General features: G+C 37.5%; 1 protein-coding gene and 1 long non-coding RNA gene across 9 annotated transcripts in view; one reads left to right on the forward strand and one right to left on the reverse strand.

Moving 5' to 3' along the window:
• Window positions 1-14,582, reverse strand: part of SLC16A7 (solute carrier family 16 member 7) — a 292,156-nt gene that overhangs the window by 202,106 nt on the left and 75,468 nt on the right. The window lies entirely within an intron of this gene.
• Window positions 8,599-11,992, forward strand: LOC116558761. The gene is made up of 2 exons (XR_004272157.1): window positions 8,599-8,694; window positions 11,859-11,992. It is a non-coding gene; the product is annotated as an uncharacterized LOC116558761 (long non-coding RNA).

The following is a 14,582-nucleotide window of genomic DNA, read 5'->3' on the forward strand; positions in this document are numbered from 1 at the left end:
ACCTCAGACCAAGTAAATAACTTCATGTCAGGGTATGCTGAACTTTACTTTTTTTATAACTATTCTTAAAAATTATTTTTTATAATAGTTCACTTCTTTTATCCCCTAGGATGTTAAAATTTATGTAAATTAATTATATAAACTAGCACTTAAAAATAAAATTATAACCCTGACACATAGTTTGTTGCTCATGCAATGCTAAAACAGACATTGCTGCTAGAATCCTTATCTGCAGATCATGATAAAGTTTAGATCTACTCAATGGATTTTGTTTAAAAGCTGAATATATTTCCATATATGAGGTATAGGAAAAGTACTAAGTAAAACTAGGTAAAGTAAGTTTAGTCTTCCTAAAAGGTTTTTAAATGATCAGTAGAATTATATTTGGAATTTCTAGGGTCAGTTTAACACAGTTCCTTTGGGATCAGCATGTAAAACTCATCATCAAAGACCTTGGGGAATGAAGCTGTGTTATGAGATTCTTGGGGACTCAGGACTATAACTGGCTTCAAGCTGGTCCTTGTAGGTGATGGAAATAGACCTATTCTGAGAGGAGTTCTGACTGAACTGAGCCATGTTCCTCCGGGACCTCAGACAAAAATGACCTGAATTTTATTGGTTCCCTATGTGCATACAGCTGACCCTCTCAAAGTAGCCAGTGACAGAGAGATCCCTACACAAATACGAGATGAATAAATAGTATACATTGAATTGAATCCCTGTTTGAAATACTATGTGCAGAAACATTTGAACTTGAAAGGAGCTGCAAGGTGAGAACTATTCTTCATTCCTTTTCATTCCATCCTCCTTCCCATGCTTAAATCTCCCTCTAACTTGTAGGCACATCCTGATGAACAGGAAAATTATTACAGGAGATAATTTGGTTAGGAAAAAACATATTAACAACTTTTCTACAATTTTTGAAGCAGTTCTATAAAAACATATTTGCAATGAGCCATGGAGGTATCTACATTAACACACACACACACACACACACACACACACACACACACACAGACACACACACACACACACACACACACACACACACACACACACACAGCATTTGCTAGCATGAGTAAAGCTGGGACTCCAAACTGTATGCTTACAGAGCTAGTGAACTGAAGAACATTATAGAAGTTTATTTCCATGAACTGACAATTTTGTTTGTTTTGCAGTGTGGCTACAGACAGACAGGACAGTTCATGGATGCCCAGGAGGGACCAAAACAATAAACAAGATGGATGGCATGATACATACACTTTTCTAGCCTGCAGGAAAATTTGAGGTTCCAGAGGATAGGTGATTTAAGAACTGATGCTATAGAAGCTGTTTTCACAAAATACTTTGAGACTCTAAACACAATGATGCCTTAAGATTCAGATGGTCAGGTGTGACATGGATTTGAACAGGGGGCATTTTTGCCATTGCTGCCTGCACCTCAGCTGTGGGTATTTGGGAATGAATTACTTTGGAAACACTAAAGGAAAAGAACTTTATATAGGCAGTGTTTTTATTGCTGCTGTTGTTTTTTTCCACTGAGGACATTAGCAATGGTGAGAAAGCAATAGTGCGAAAACTCATTTGACTTTTCTCTCAGCTCATGTGCTTCCCAGAAATATTTGGTGGAGGACTTTACAGAGAATTCAGGGTCATGGTAAAGGCAAATGAAGGGTGAACAGTCAGCAGAACTGTAATTATTATTATCAACCTCCCTTTTTGGTCATCAGTTCATCCATTCATTTGTTCAACAAATATCAATTGAAAGCCTACTGTTTGCCAACTAGAGTGGCTACAGGGCTAAACAAAACATGGCTACAAATTTTTGTAGAGGAAAGAGGCAATGAGAAAGTTGGAAATGTAAATAAGAAAATTACAGATTGCATTTTATATAAAAAATAAATAGGATATTATAATAGAGATTAATCATTCAGGGAATAGAGGTTAAACAAAGTTTGCAAGTAGAGAGTGGCCAAGAAAGTAGAAGCTGGAGAAATTTTCATTTTACATATTCTGAAGAGTAGAAGCTAAAGAATTTCCTTTTCTCCTTTCTGTCTCCTTCTCAATCCAAAATCCAATAGCAATCAAGATAACTAATTTTCAGTCTAAAAGAAATAAGGCAGCATAATTCCTATAAATCCAAGGTTATTTTTCAAATCTGGTTAAACAATATCTTGAAAACACTACACTGGAGAAAGTCCTCTTCTGTGATGTTCGGCCTCAGGACTTTCGGAAGTTCTCAGGGTCACCTCACTGATGTCCTGTTTCATTCTTTCTTGGCTATGCGCCCCACAGACTTGGACTGGTTTCTACTTTTACTGTCCTTTGCCTCTCTATCCTCTGTAAAAGTTCTGTTCTTGGAAGTTTTGAATGCAAAGTGGGATAGTCTCCCTAACTTGCTTTTTCTTGATGTCAGTAAAGCTAGGCAGAAAACACCTTTATTTTTCAGATTATTACTAATCATTACTGAGGAAAAACACATGAGCATTGTAATAATGGTTAACATGAATAGGTTCCACAGCTTGAAGCTATGAAATATTAACTGTGCTGGTCTTCAATTACAGACCCTGCCTGTCTCTGAGATGATCATTTCAGTGGCAATAACTTGCTACCCTTAATTTTTATACTTAGAGGTAAGCCTTACTTACCATGCTTCTTTCTTCATTCTAATTCTGCCCTTATGATGAAATCAAGGTACAACATTGCATCTAATATTTTCATGTTTCTGGCATTCAATCATTCATCCATTCATTCACCAAATGTTTATTTGGTATTTCGTTTTATGCCAAAGACTGTGCCAGACATTGTAAATACAAAACGACCAAAACATAAGACATAGTCTCTGATCTATAAAAGGACATAATGTAGGAGGTAACCATGAAGTAGATAATTACATCATATGATAAACATCATGAGACAGATAACTTCAGATTTCTATGGGGCTAAGAGGAGAATAAATCTAACCTGGATAATAACAGTTAAGTAACTATAACAAGAAGAGTTAAGGTTGCACTGAATGGTTTGAACTGTCTTGAAGAATGACATTAACTCCTAGGATGAGTTTGGGTAGGGTGAAATTGGGAGTGGTAAAAGTTAACAAAAAAATACCAATGGGTGATGGCAATGGTGGCCCATCTATAGTGGCCACTGCCATGATGCCAGCTATAGTGGGAGGGGCACAGCCAGGGCTCCATATAGCTGGGAATAGGTGGAAGCTCCACTCCCTTTTGACATGGCAAGGCAGGAGTCTTGTGTCTCTGGAAGCAGCTTCAGCCACCTAGCCATGGCTGGGGACCTGGGCATCCCTATGCTCTTGGGAGCTGGAGGCAGGCAGGAGTCCCGCCTTCCCGGGTACAGCTGCAGCCACCCAAGCCACACTGTGGATGCAGGCATGTCTGCACTCCTGGGGGCCTGGGAAGGTCCTCCTGCCCCTGCAGGCTCAGAACTGCCTGCTACCACAGCCAGTTTCTCTCTGCTCCTGGTGCCTGTTTTGATCTTGGAGCACGCCTGAGACCGAGCCTGGGCACTGTTGCAACCCAACTGGGTGTGCATTCACTTGGGGCAGCACTGACATGCCGGCTCCCAGCTATCTCAGCCCCCTAGATTTTGGGCATCAACAAGCACAGCAGGGAGACAAAGTGGGGGTTGAGGGCAGCTTGGCGCTGGCTTGCTGACACCCCGTGGAATGAGCAGCCTGGGCAGCATGAACAGCTTCAGGAGGCAGACAGACTCCTGGGTAGAAAAGGGTGGGTTCCTGTTGAAGCCCTACCTACAAGCTGGGGAAGGCCTAAAGCTTGGGGGCCTGGCTGCCAGCCCCAAGGACCAGAATAAGAAATTATGGTGCTTTTTCTGGGCCTGTCCACGGCTGCCCATGAACCAATCAGCATGCACTTCCTCCCATCTGAGGCCCATAAAATCCCTGAACTCAGCTAGACTCAAAGAGATGATGGGACAACCTGCCCACGTGGAAGAGTTACTCACTCCAGAATCTTCTCTCTGCTGAATGCTGAGCAGACATCAGGCCTACCAGCTGCAGAGAGGAGCTACCCAATTCAGGATATCATCTCTGATGAGTACTGAACACTCATTGGGACATCCTGGGTGCAGAGAGGAGCTACCTACTATGGGTCTCCTCTGAGCTGTTCTATCACTCAATAAAGCTTTTCTTCACCTTGCTTAGCCTCCACTTGTTCATGTATCTCATTCTTCCTGGACACAGGATAAGAACTCAGGACCCACCAAATGGTGGGGCTAAAAGAGCTGTAACACAAACATGGCTAAAACATACCCCTTCCTCGCCATGTTGCAGGTGACAAGAAGGAGAGAAGAGCTGTGGCCCTTCACAGAGCCCAGACCTAGGAGTTCCCTGAGCCAGGGTTGTGACTGCAGCCAGCATACCTAGCTGTGTGCAGTGGTTGAACCCCATGCTCACTCACTCACACAGCCCTTGCCATTCCAAACCTGGCTCACTCTTGGCAGGTATGAGATTCATGCCAGTAGAGTGAGCTGAGTGCAGCCTGCCAGACCAAGTGGGTGGAATGAGCCCACCAGGCTCGAGTAAAAACTTGGGCAAAGATGCCACCTGCCACAGAGGTTTCTGGCTGGTGAGGCAACACCCAAGGATCCTATAATATTTGTATGTCCTGGAAGTAAGAGACAGCATGGCACCATGACATATATAGTTGGAAATAAATTAGGGTAGAAAAGCACACAGTCCATTCTTCTTAAAGCTCTGGAAATTACATACTGGTTTTTGAGTAAGGGAATGATTTGGCTAGTTTGCATTTTAGAGACAGGGTAAAGAAGACAGTTGAAGACAGTTTATAGCAGCAAACTATTAGATTCTATCGCAAGCAATCTAGAGAAGCCACGACGAAACAGTAGACTTGGGGAAAGACAAGTGGGAAGATTTGAGAGCAATTAAGGAACTAGAACCTTGCTGTACTTGGAAGGTGGATGCTAACAATAGTGGAAGAAAAGAGAGGGGTTGAGAACGAGACAGATATTTGACCTGAAAGACGCACTGAAACTATTTATTTATTGAGACAAGTTTTGGGTAAAAGAAGATAACATGTTTAGTTTCGAATAAGTTCCAATTTGGAGTAAGCTATAAATAGTGCTAGCTTTGTTAATAAACATTTGCATACAAGGATTCAGAGCACCTTAAAAATATCTTTAATATTTTAATGTTAAATGTTCAATTTTTTCCAGTTTAAGTGTTACCCCTTCCAGTATGCCTCTGGCCTACCCAACAATGACGTGTTGGATCAAACTCTTCACACACAAACCTCAATTTTGTCTTTTTACTAGAAAGGAAACTATAGTTCACAAAAATACAGCAGTCTCAATAACTCATCCTAGATTCCATTATAAATTCAAAGCATCAGAAATTCACAACTATTCATTAAATCTTTCTAAGAAAAAACACTAAGTGCCACATTAATACACACACACACACACACACACACACACACACAAAAGCAATGGGCTAAAACATATAATAAAGTGTAAAATAAGCTGTATATGTATGGAATAGTGTGCAGATGAAACTCATTTCAAGTGACATTTGCATTTATCAAAAGATTTTAAGTAACATTTGCATAAGGTAAGAAGTATAAATTATATAGGAAACATGCAACAAAAATATGTCCCTTTAACTACTAGTAGATAAAAAATACTCTAGGAAGACATTATGTATTATCTTCACTCCATTTTTTGCATTTTGTTTCCTTCTTTAATGTGGCATACTTTTATTCTCAAATAGATTAAACATTATAATAATTTACAGTAGTTGAGGTGTAAGAGAAAAGTGATTTCTTAGTTCTCTATTTTTCAGAAATTATAAATTCAGTTAGTGGGGGTGTACCTAATTGTTTATGATTGTTCTTTACATACATTTGCTATGTTTGGAGAGATAAATGGTTAAAAAAATCCAATCATTACTAAATAGAGTTTATATGAGTAATAGTTTGCTGTTAGCCACTATTAAAAAAATCAGGAGCTGCTTGGCATCAAAAAAGAAAAGAGCAAAAACCACATCAGCATACTAAAAAAAATTGTACTTTAAAAAATAAAAGTTTAATTTAAAATATTAGTTTATTCAAAGTGCACATATATTCAACACAAAAAATTATTTTTATCCAATTAGTGAAAGAACATAGTAAAAATACTAAAAAATGAAGTAAATTGTTTTTACCTAGAAGCATAATAAATCAGAAGCAAATTCTGTCAAACGTTAGTCATTGAGAACATCAATCTGTACAATGACTCTGCTGTCAACTTCAGGTTTTGAGACTTAATCATTTCAGGAGCAAGAAAGCCATAAGTCATATTTTACTCAAGAGACACTTGGGTACACATATTCAAGCTGTTACCCTCATAAATTTCTTGACAATTTGCCTGAAGGTCAATTGGCAATGAAATAATAAAAAATTTAATTTTTGAACACATTATGTGAAGGAGGATTTAAAGAAATATTTAGTCATTTGGCTTCATATATATATAAAACTGGGAAATATGAGACAGCTGCAAATCTAGTAAACACATTATAGTCCTGAAGTATACTTAATATGTAAGTGCATGATGTGGAAAGTGGAAGTGCTAAATAACATCAGGACATCTGACCAGGGTCATTTTCTCCTAAAAGTGCTCATTTTAAAATTTATTATATATCAAAAGAAGCATAGTTTATTAGTATATAATCCCTACACAGATTTTATTACATCATGCATTATATTTTTTCAGATTGTGGCACAATTAGGGTTGATTACAAAATAGGCCACAAATGTTTCCCCTCTCTGCATCCTCTTCTTTTAACACTTTTCTTTTACCTTTACTTTGAGGCTTGAACATGTGATCTGATGTGTATACTAGCTGCCGTAACAAAATACAATGGTGGCTTCAACAATGGAAATTTGTTTTTTCATAGTTCTGCAGGTTGCAAGTCTGAGATCTGAGTGCCACATAATTGGGTGAGGGTGAGGGCTCTTTTGCCGTGTGCTCACTTAGCCTTCCTCTGTCGAAGAAAAAAGTGAGAGAGATCAAGTTATCTGTTGTCTCATAAGGGCACTGGTTTCATCAGAACAAGGGCCCACCATCATGACTTAATTACCTCTAAAAGGTACCATCTCCAAATTGCATCACACCAGGCATTCTGGGGGTACACAAAGATTCAGCCCATAACACTGTGACCAGTGAATAAAATAATAAGGAATATGAATATATGAAAGAAGTAGATATTTGAAAACCATTTGTGAATTTGAATCTGTCCTCTCTTGTAGGTTGTAAGGATGTCTTGGGACCCTTGTCATCACCACCCTATGAAAAATGACAGGCATAGGCCTTGTTCCATCATTGCCCTTGTTGACCCAGACTCGCTTAGTTATGGGTAAGATGACCTAAAAGCTGAGGATCAGACCTACCATTTTATGAGACAACTGTAACTGAGTCTTAGTTTTTTAGAAATCCCAAACCTTCTAGCATGTTTGAATTTGATCCGTCTTCTGTCCTATTATATCCATTGTAATGTGGGATACCAGAATATCACTGGAGTAACAGCCTTTCCAAATGTACTCCTATCTCTGTAGCATGACTTCTATTTTGCCTGCTGCTTTTCACGCCAGTTCCCAAAGGACGGAAATCCTTGCCTAAATTTTAGCCCTTTTTATTAGAACATATATCTCCTACCTTATTTCTGCCACACTGCTCCTCTTTTCACACCTTCTTCCCAGTACCTCTTATTTTATTTATTTTTTATTTTTATTTTATTTTTTGAGATGGAGTCTCGCTCTGTCACCCAGGCTGGACTGCAGTATTTTGATCTCGGCTCACTGCAACCTCCGCCTCCCTGGTTCAAGTGATTCTCCTGCCTCAGCCTCCCAAGTAGCTAGGACTACAGGCATGCACACCACCATGTCTGGCTAATTTTTTGTATTTTTAGTATAGATGGGGTTTCACCATGTTATCCAGGATGGTCTCGATCTCCTGACCTCATGATCTGCCCACCTCTGCCTCCCAAAGTGCTGAGATTACAGGCGTGAGCCACTGCTCCTGGCCTACCTCTTACTTTAGAGATATGATAGCACTGCAGGGAATTTTGACTTAACCTAAACAGACTTACTAGCAATACAAATAACATTGGTGCTCTGACAAAAAATATCAGCACAGTTCAGATTCCCTCTGCTCTCCTCACCTGACTGGCCCTTTCCAATGTCAACACTAGTTCATGTGTAATCTAAGCTCCCTGGACACAGTGATATGGATTACCTGACACCTTAAACAGTTCTATCAACAAAGTTTTGCCAAAAGAAGCATGCCTCTTTCTATCATTAAATTCACAAATATTTATCAAACAACTCCTATATGGCAGAAGTCCAGTGTGCTAGGACTAAGAGTATAAAGATGAAACAAGATACAGTCTATGCCTTCGTGGAGTATATAATCCCTTTAGAGATAATAACAAGGAAAAAAAGAGTATAACGCTTTATGGCAACTTTACCCTGCTAGAATTATCTGAATTCCTAAAAATGGAAATTTATTTTAGTGACTATTTTCTTAGTTCTTCTAATATAACACAAATATTATGAAACAATGTAAAGGAGAAAAGTTAATTCAACATATAAAATGAATAAATTAGGTGTAAGGCTTAGGTCATTAGGGAATAATTTTCTTATCAAAATCTAGTTGGATTAAAAAGTGGATGATAAGAAACTTCTTGGAATTAAAAGAACTTGTTCTAACCCAATGCAAAGAAACTAAGAAACGAAGAAAGGCTTGACGAAATGTTAACAACAATACACAATTTAGAGAGGAATATAAGTGAATTAATGGAGCTGAAAAACACAACACGAGAACTTTGCGAAGTATGCACAAGTTTTAACAGCCGAATTGATCAAGCAGAAGAAAGGATATCAGAGGCCGAAGACCAACTTAATGAAATAAAATGTGAAGACAAGATCAGAGAAAAAAGGATAAAAAGAAACGAGCAAAGTCTCCAAGAAATATGGGACTATGTGAAAAAACCTAATCTACGTTTGATAGGTGTACCTGAATGTGATGAAGAGAATCAATCCAAGCTGGAAAATACGCTTCAGGATATTATTCAGGAAAACTTTCCCAACCTAGCAAGGCAGGACAATATTCAACTCCAGGTAATACAGAGAACACCACAAAGATATTCCTCAAGAAGACCAACCTCAAGGCACATAATCGCCAGATTCACCAGGGTTGAAATGAAGGAGAAAATACTGAGGGCAGCTAGAGAGAAAGGTCAGGTTACCCATAAAGGGAAGCCTATCAGACTCACAGCAGATCTCTCACCAGAAACCCTACAAGCCAGAAGAGAGTGGGGGCCAATATTCAATATTCTTAAAGATAAGAACTTTCATCCCAGAATTTTACATCCAGCCAAACTAAGCTTCATAAGCGAAGGAAAAATAAAATCTTTTGTGAACAAGCAAGCACTCAGATATTTCATCACCACCAGGCCAGCTTTACAAGAGCTTCTAAAAAACCACTACAAATAGAAAGGAACAACCAGTATCAGCCTTTCTAAAAAATACCAAAAAATAAAGAACATCAACATAATTAAGAACTTGTATCAACTAATGGGCAAAACAGCCAGCTAACATTAAACGGCAATATCAAACTCACATACATTATTATTAATTCAACTAAATCCCCCAATCCAAAGTCACAGACAGGCAAAAAAAGCCAAGACCCATTGGTATGCTACATCCAGACCCATCTCACATGCAAGGATACACAAAGACTCAAAACAAAGGGATGGAGAAAAATTTACCAACCAAATGGAGGGCAAAAATAATAAATAAATAGAAAGCAGGAGTTGCAATTTTTGCTGATAAAATAGACTTTAAAGCAACAAAGGTCAAAAGAAGCAAAGAAGGATATTACATAATGATAAAAGGATCGATGTAACAAGAAGAGCTAAAATATACACACACCCAATACAGGAATACCCAGATATGTAAGACTTACAAAGAGACTTAGAGTCCCACACAATAATAGTGGGAGACTTCAACATCAATATCAGACAGGTCAATGAGACAGAAAGTTAACATCGATATCTAGGACTTGAACTCAGATCAGGAACAAGTAGACTTAATTAACATTTATAGAACTCTCCACTTTAAATATACAAAATATACACTTTTATCAGTACCACATCACACCTATTTACAGGTTTAAATGAAATATTGGTTGGCTGCTTGTTAGTTATTTTCTTCCCTCATATTTTTTTTCCATGTCTCTTTTACTAAACACAATTACAGGCATACCCATTTTTAGACTGCATTCTAGCCCGGGCAATAAAGCAACACCCCAGTTCTCTCTCCCTCTCCCTCTTCCTCATTCTTCCTCTCCTTCATTTTTTCTTTCTTTCTTTTTTTTTATTCTTTCTCTTTCTTCCTTTCTTTCTTAAAATAAATAAATAAATAACTTCTAAGAATTAAAAAAAAAAACAGGTAGGCTTCTAATGTGAATGACTAATCCTCTTACATACTGCTTAAATCAGAGAACTGTTGCACAAGAACTGAAAAAAAAATACATATATTTATATAAATTATATATATATATATTTTTAGTATTTTTTTAAGTTTTTTTTAGTATGTTTTATATATATATATATATATATATATATATACATATATATAAAACATACTAAATTTTTAACTATTTTCTCAAATATTAAACAAAGGCTCACTAAATCTAATCACAAGACCAGTCATCAGTGCTTTGTTTGTCAAATAGTTTAGGTTCATAAGCTATGATCTTTGGGACATATGCTTAGACAAATTTCAGTAGTTTAATTAAGAAAAAAACAACTGTCTCTAGTAGGTGTTAGCTTTTTTCCTTTAAATTGTACCCATATATACCATCATTCTCAGCAAACTGACAGAAGACCAGAAGATCAAACACCGCATGTTCTCACTCATAGGCGGGTGTTAAACAATGAGAACACATGGACACAGGGAGGGGAGCACTACACACTGGGGTCAGTTGGGGGGAAATAGGGGAGGGACGGTGGGGGGTGGGAAGCTGGGGAGAGATAGCAAGGGGAGAAATGCCAGATGTAGGTGATGGGGAGGAAGGCAGCAAATCACACTGCCACGTGTGTTCCTATGCAACAATTTTGCATGTTCTTCACATGTACCCCAAAACCTAAAATGCAATAAAATAAATGGGGAAAAAAAAAAAAAAGAGAATGAATAATTAGAATGAGGAAAAATGAGAGTGGCTTGAGAAAGTCAAGGCCTAGGGAAAATACTTCAAGATCAAATGCAGGAAATTAAGAGGCATTCTCTTCGGTGAACTCTATTTCTATGTGAATTGGTCATTAACAGATAGGTAGGGGAAAGGGGAGGTCATAGATTTACATAGTGAACTTTAAGAAGATGATGAAGTGTGAAAGGCGAGACAGAGGGGCTCTGTGAAGGGAAAAAAAGGGATAGAAGTAGTAATAAGGGTCCAGCTGAGTTTAAACATACAAACTATTGGTAGCACTGGCTTACCTTGTTTTGAATGACTGAGGGATTTTTTCCCCCAGCAATTCTCTGCAACCTGTGTCTAGGAACAGAGGAGGTACATCACTGGAATTGCCCAAGGTGAGAGAGATTTATAAGGTAGGTGAAGCAAAAAAAACTAGGAAGAAAGGAGTTGAGAATAGCTGGTTAGCCTATATGTTAGAGTAGGTAGGTAGGCAGACATGAGCAGGGCAGGAAAGCCTCCCTACCCAGGAATGTCAAGTGACCATCAGATGATGGTCAGGCTATTGTTAAACTGTCTCTCTAAAATAATCATTGAATTCCAGGCACGGAAAAAAAAAATCTAGTTGGAAAAAGCTGCTCTATGGTAGTAAGTATTGTATAAGGCAGTATAACTACACCAGCCTGAGATCATAAAACCATTTTGGTTGATCCTTGAGTGATGATCATGATTTCATCGAGTAACAAGAGTAAAAAAAAAAAAAATCCAACAAGAATTTTTGCAAAAATTCCTCTCAAGATAGATAATGATATCCTTGAATAACAGATAAAGTAAATGCCCTCTTCCAGTTAGATAACCAATGATGTTCCCACAAATGTCACAGCAAAGACCAATAGACTTAAGTCATTTGAAGAACTGATATACAGAATTAAACATGCAGTGTCATTTTTATAAACCTGTTCCAATATTAAGATCAGTGCTATGAGTGAGAAATGAATATCATAATATTTTATTCATTTTTGTTAATATCCTTTTGGGTTATATGAGAGTTTTTCATTCCTATGACTGTACACTACACAAAAGAGAAGAAAATATACCAATTGAATGCTCATGTAAAGTATTTTATTGCTAACAAAAATTACTAGACATTACTTGTGAACAAAAAAAAAAAAAAAAAAAAAAACCTGTTCGCTGACAACTTGTCTAGTCTATAAGTAACACAGTATACTACCTTACCGAGTTAGAGTTTAATTTTGTTCAATATCATGGGATTATAAATGTCAGCATTTATTCTATGTTATGACACATTCTTACTAGTATATTTTAGAATCAACTTCAAGAAACAACTGAATCTATTTGCCAATTATTGTCAAAGAGAACAGCTCAATATTAATTATCCCAAAACCAATTCATCAATTTTGGCAAATGTTCTTCTACACTCAGATATAAAATGCTAAAAGTTTAATTCAAGGGGTTAGCTTCATTATATGTGGAAATATTATGTAGCAAAGTCATTCTGACATCCTTATCATACTGCTCAAAATTACAAATTTTATAAGAGGCTTGTAAGTTATTTTATTATAGAGGTGATGGAAATGAGACTTTAGCCTACAAAATATCCTCAGTCAAAGTCAACTCTTTTATGCTTTAGAGTGCAGAATTCCATGGCTTTGTTAAAGCTCAGGTCAAAAAGCTGACTAGATCCAAAACTGCATTTAAATTAAAGTCCTTGGACTACTATAAAGTACACTTGTAGGACTAATTTCATAGAGAGATGGCACAGCCTTCCATGCAGGTAAGAACACAAATAAAGCTCTTTGATTATTATATAACAATGTCATGTTTACAATCCACACTATTAGAATTCAATGCATACGTAATTGCAATAGGCAATACAAAACTGTGATGAACTTTAGACTCGATCATTTGCTATCCACCTTTAGTCCAAAGTCAGCCAAAGAATCAACATGTTGCTGTAAATTTCCTTGTGAATGTAACCTCTCTGCTCCAAGCACATGGTGATAAAGAAAAAATCTGAAAAGGGAGAAACAAATTAAATATCTAACCAAAATGATGATAATAACAGTATCAACAAGAAGAAGCATCTCCATTGCCCAGAAACAGAAGGAAAATACAGCACGATGAAACAATGAGCCTGCTGGGATATAGGACTGGGAGAAGTCAATGAAGCAGAAGTTTGTGCTCTGCATGGTAGAGGAGACTCTAAGTACCCCATGCAAGATGGGAGGTAAGAAAGTCTGTCTCACTGATACAAGCTTGGCGCCGGTCCAGCCTGCTTTCCATACCTTCAAAGCCTCCTGATTGCAGGAATAAAAAAAAGAAACTGTTACTCATCACTACCTGAGAGTATATATATATATATACACACACACACACATACAGACACATATATGTGTGTGTGTATATGTGTATATATATGTGTGTGTATGTGTATGTGTGTGTGTGTGTGTGTGTGTGTGTGTGTGTATATATATATTTTTTTTTTTGCACTGGAACCAAAGGGACACTAGCAGAACTTTACAGCAAAAACTGATTGAAGCTACTCCATGGGCTTAAAGCCTAAATTCTAATAGCTTCCAAACAAGTACAGGATGTAAGGATGCTTTTAGGCTTCAAAAACTGCTTGAGAAAATTGTGCATATGTGCATATCTTATGATTACCTATTTTAATCTTAGGTGTGCACAGTTGTGCATGAGAAGAAATATAAAGGAATTTTGATGGCAGCATGGTATATAAGAGTCAAAAATTAGATCAATAGGAGAATGTATATCAATAGGAGAATCCATTATTAAAGTACACATATTCATAAATTACCTAAAGCTATATATTTGAACCATATCATTTCAAAACATATCATTAAACAAATAAAGTATGTGATTTTCTAAAAGGACTAATTCAGATGCCAATATGTGACATTTGGTAACTTGTAAAATGATATTAATAAAATATTATACAGGGAAGCATACATATGTAGCAAACCATGAGAGAAGAATAAAGAACCTCAAATTCAGGAATAGAGACGCAGGTATATAGAAAAGATCTGTAGAGGACCCATCTTGTCTGATGGCTTGGACCCTCATGAATTGTACAAGAGGTTGACAACGTTTCCTGAAAGTATTTTATCAGCAGAAATGCATAGAAAGAAACAGAGACAGGATGGCATGAAGGCAAAGGAGACTCATGGATGCATAGGCCTTGAATAAGGGCATTTCTTAGTTCTAGAGGGCAGGCCTACCTCCTTGGTTCCAGCGGTCAGGGTGGAGAGGGCAGAGTTGCTGTTAGGACCACCACGATGAACCCAGAAGACAAAGTCCTGAGCCACATATAATGATTCCCA

This window comes from Sapajus apella, unplaced genomic scaffold (assembly GCF_009761245.1).
Source record: "Sapajus apella isolate SASKATOON/1434 unplaced genomic scaffold, GSC_monkey_1.0 scaffold2, whole genome shotgun sequence".
Lineage (NCBI taxonomy): Eukaryota > Metazoa > Chordata > Mammalia > Primates > Cebidae > Sapajus > Sapajus apella.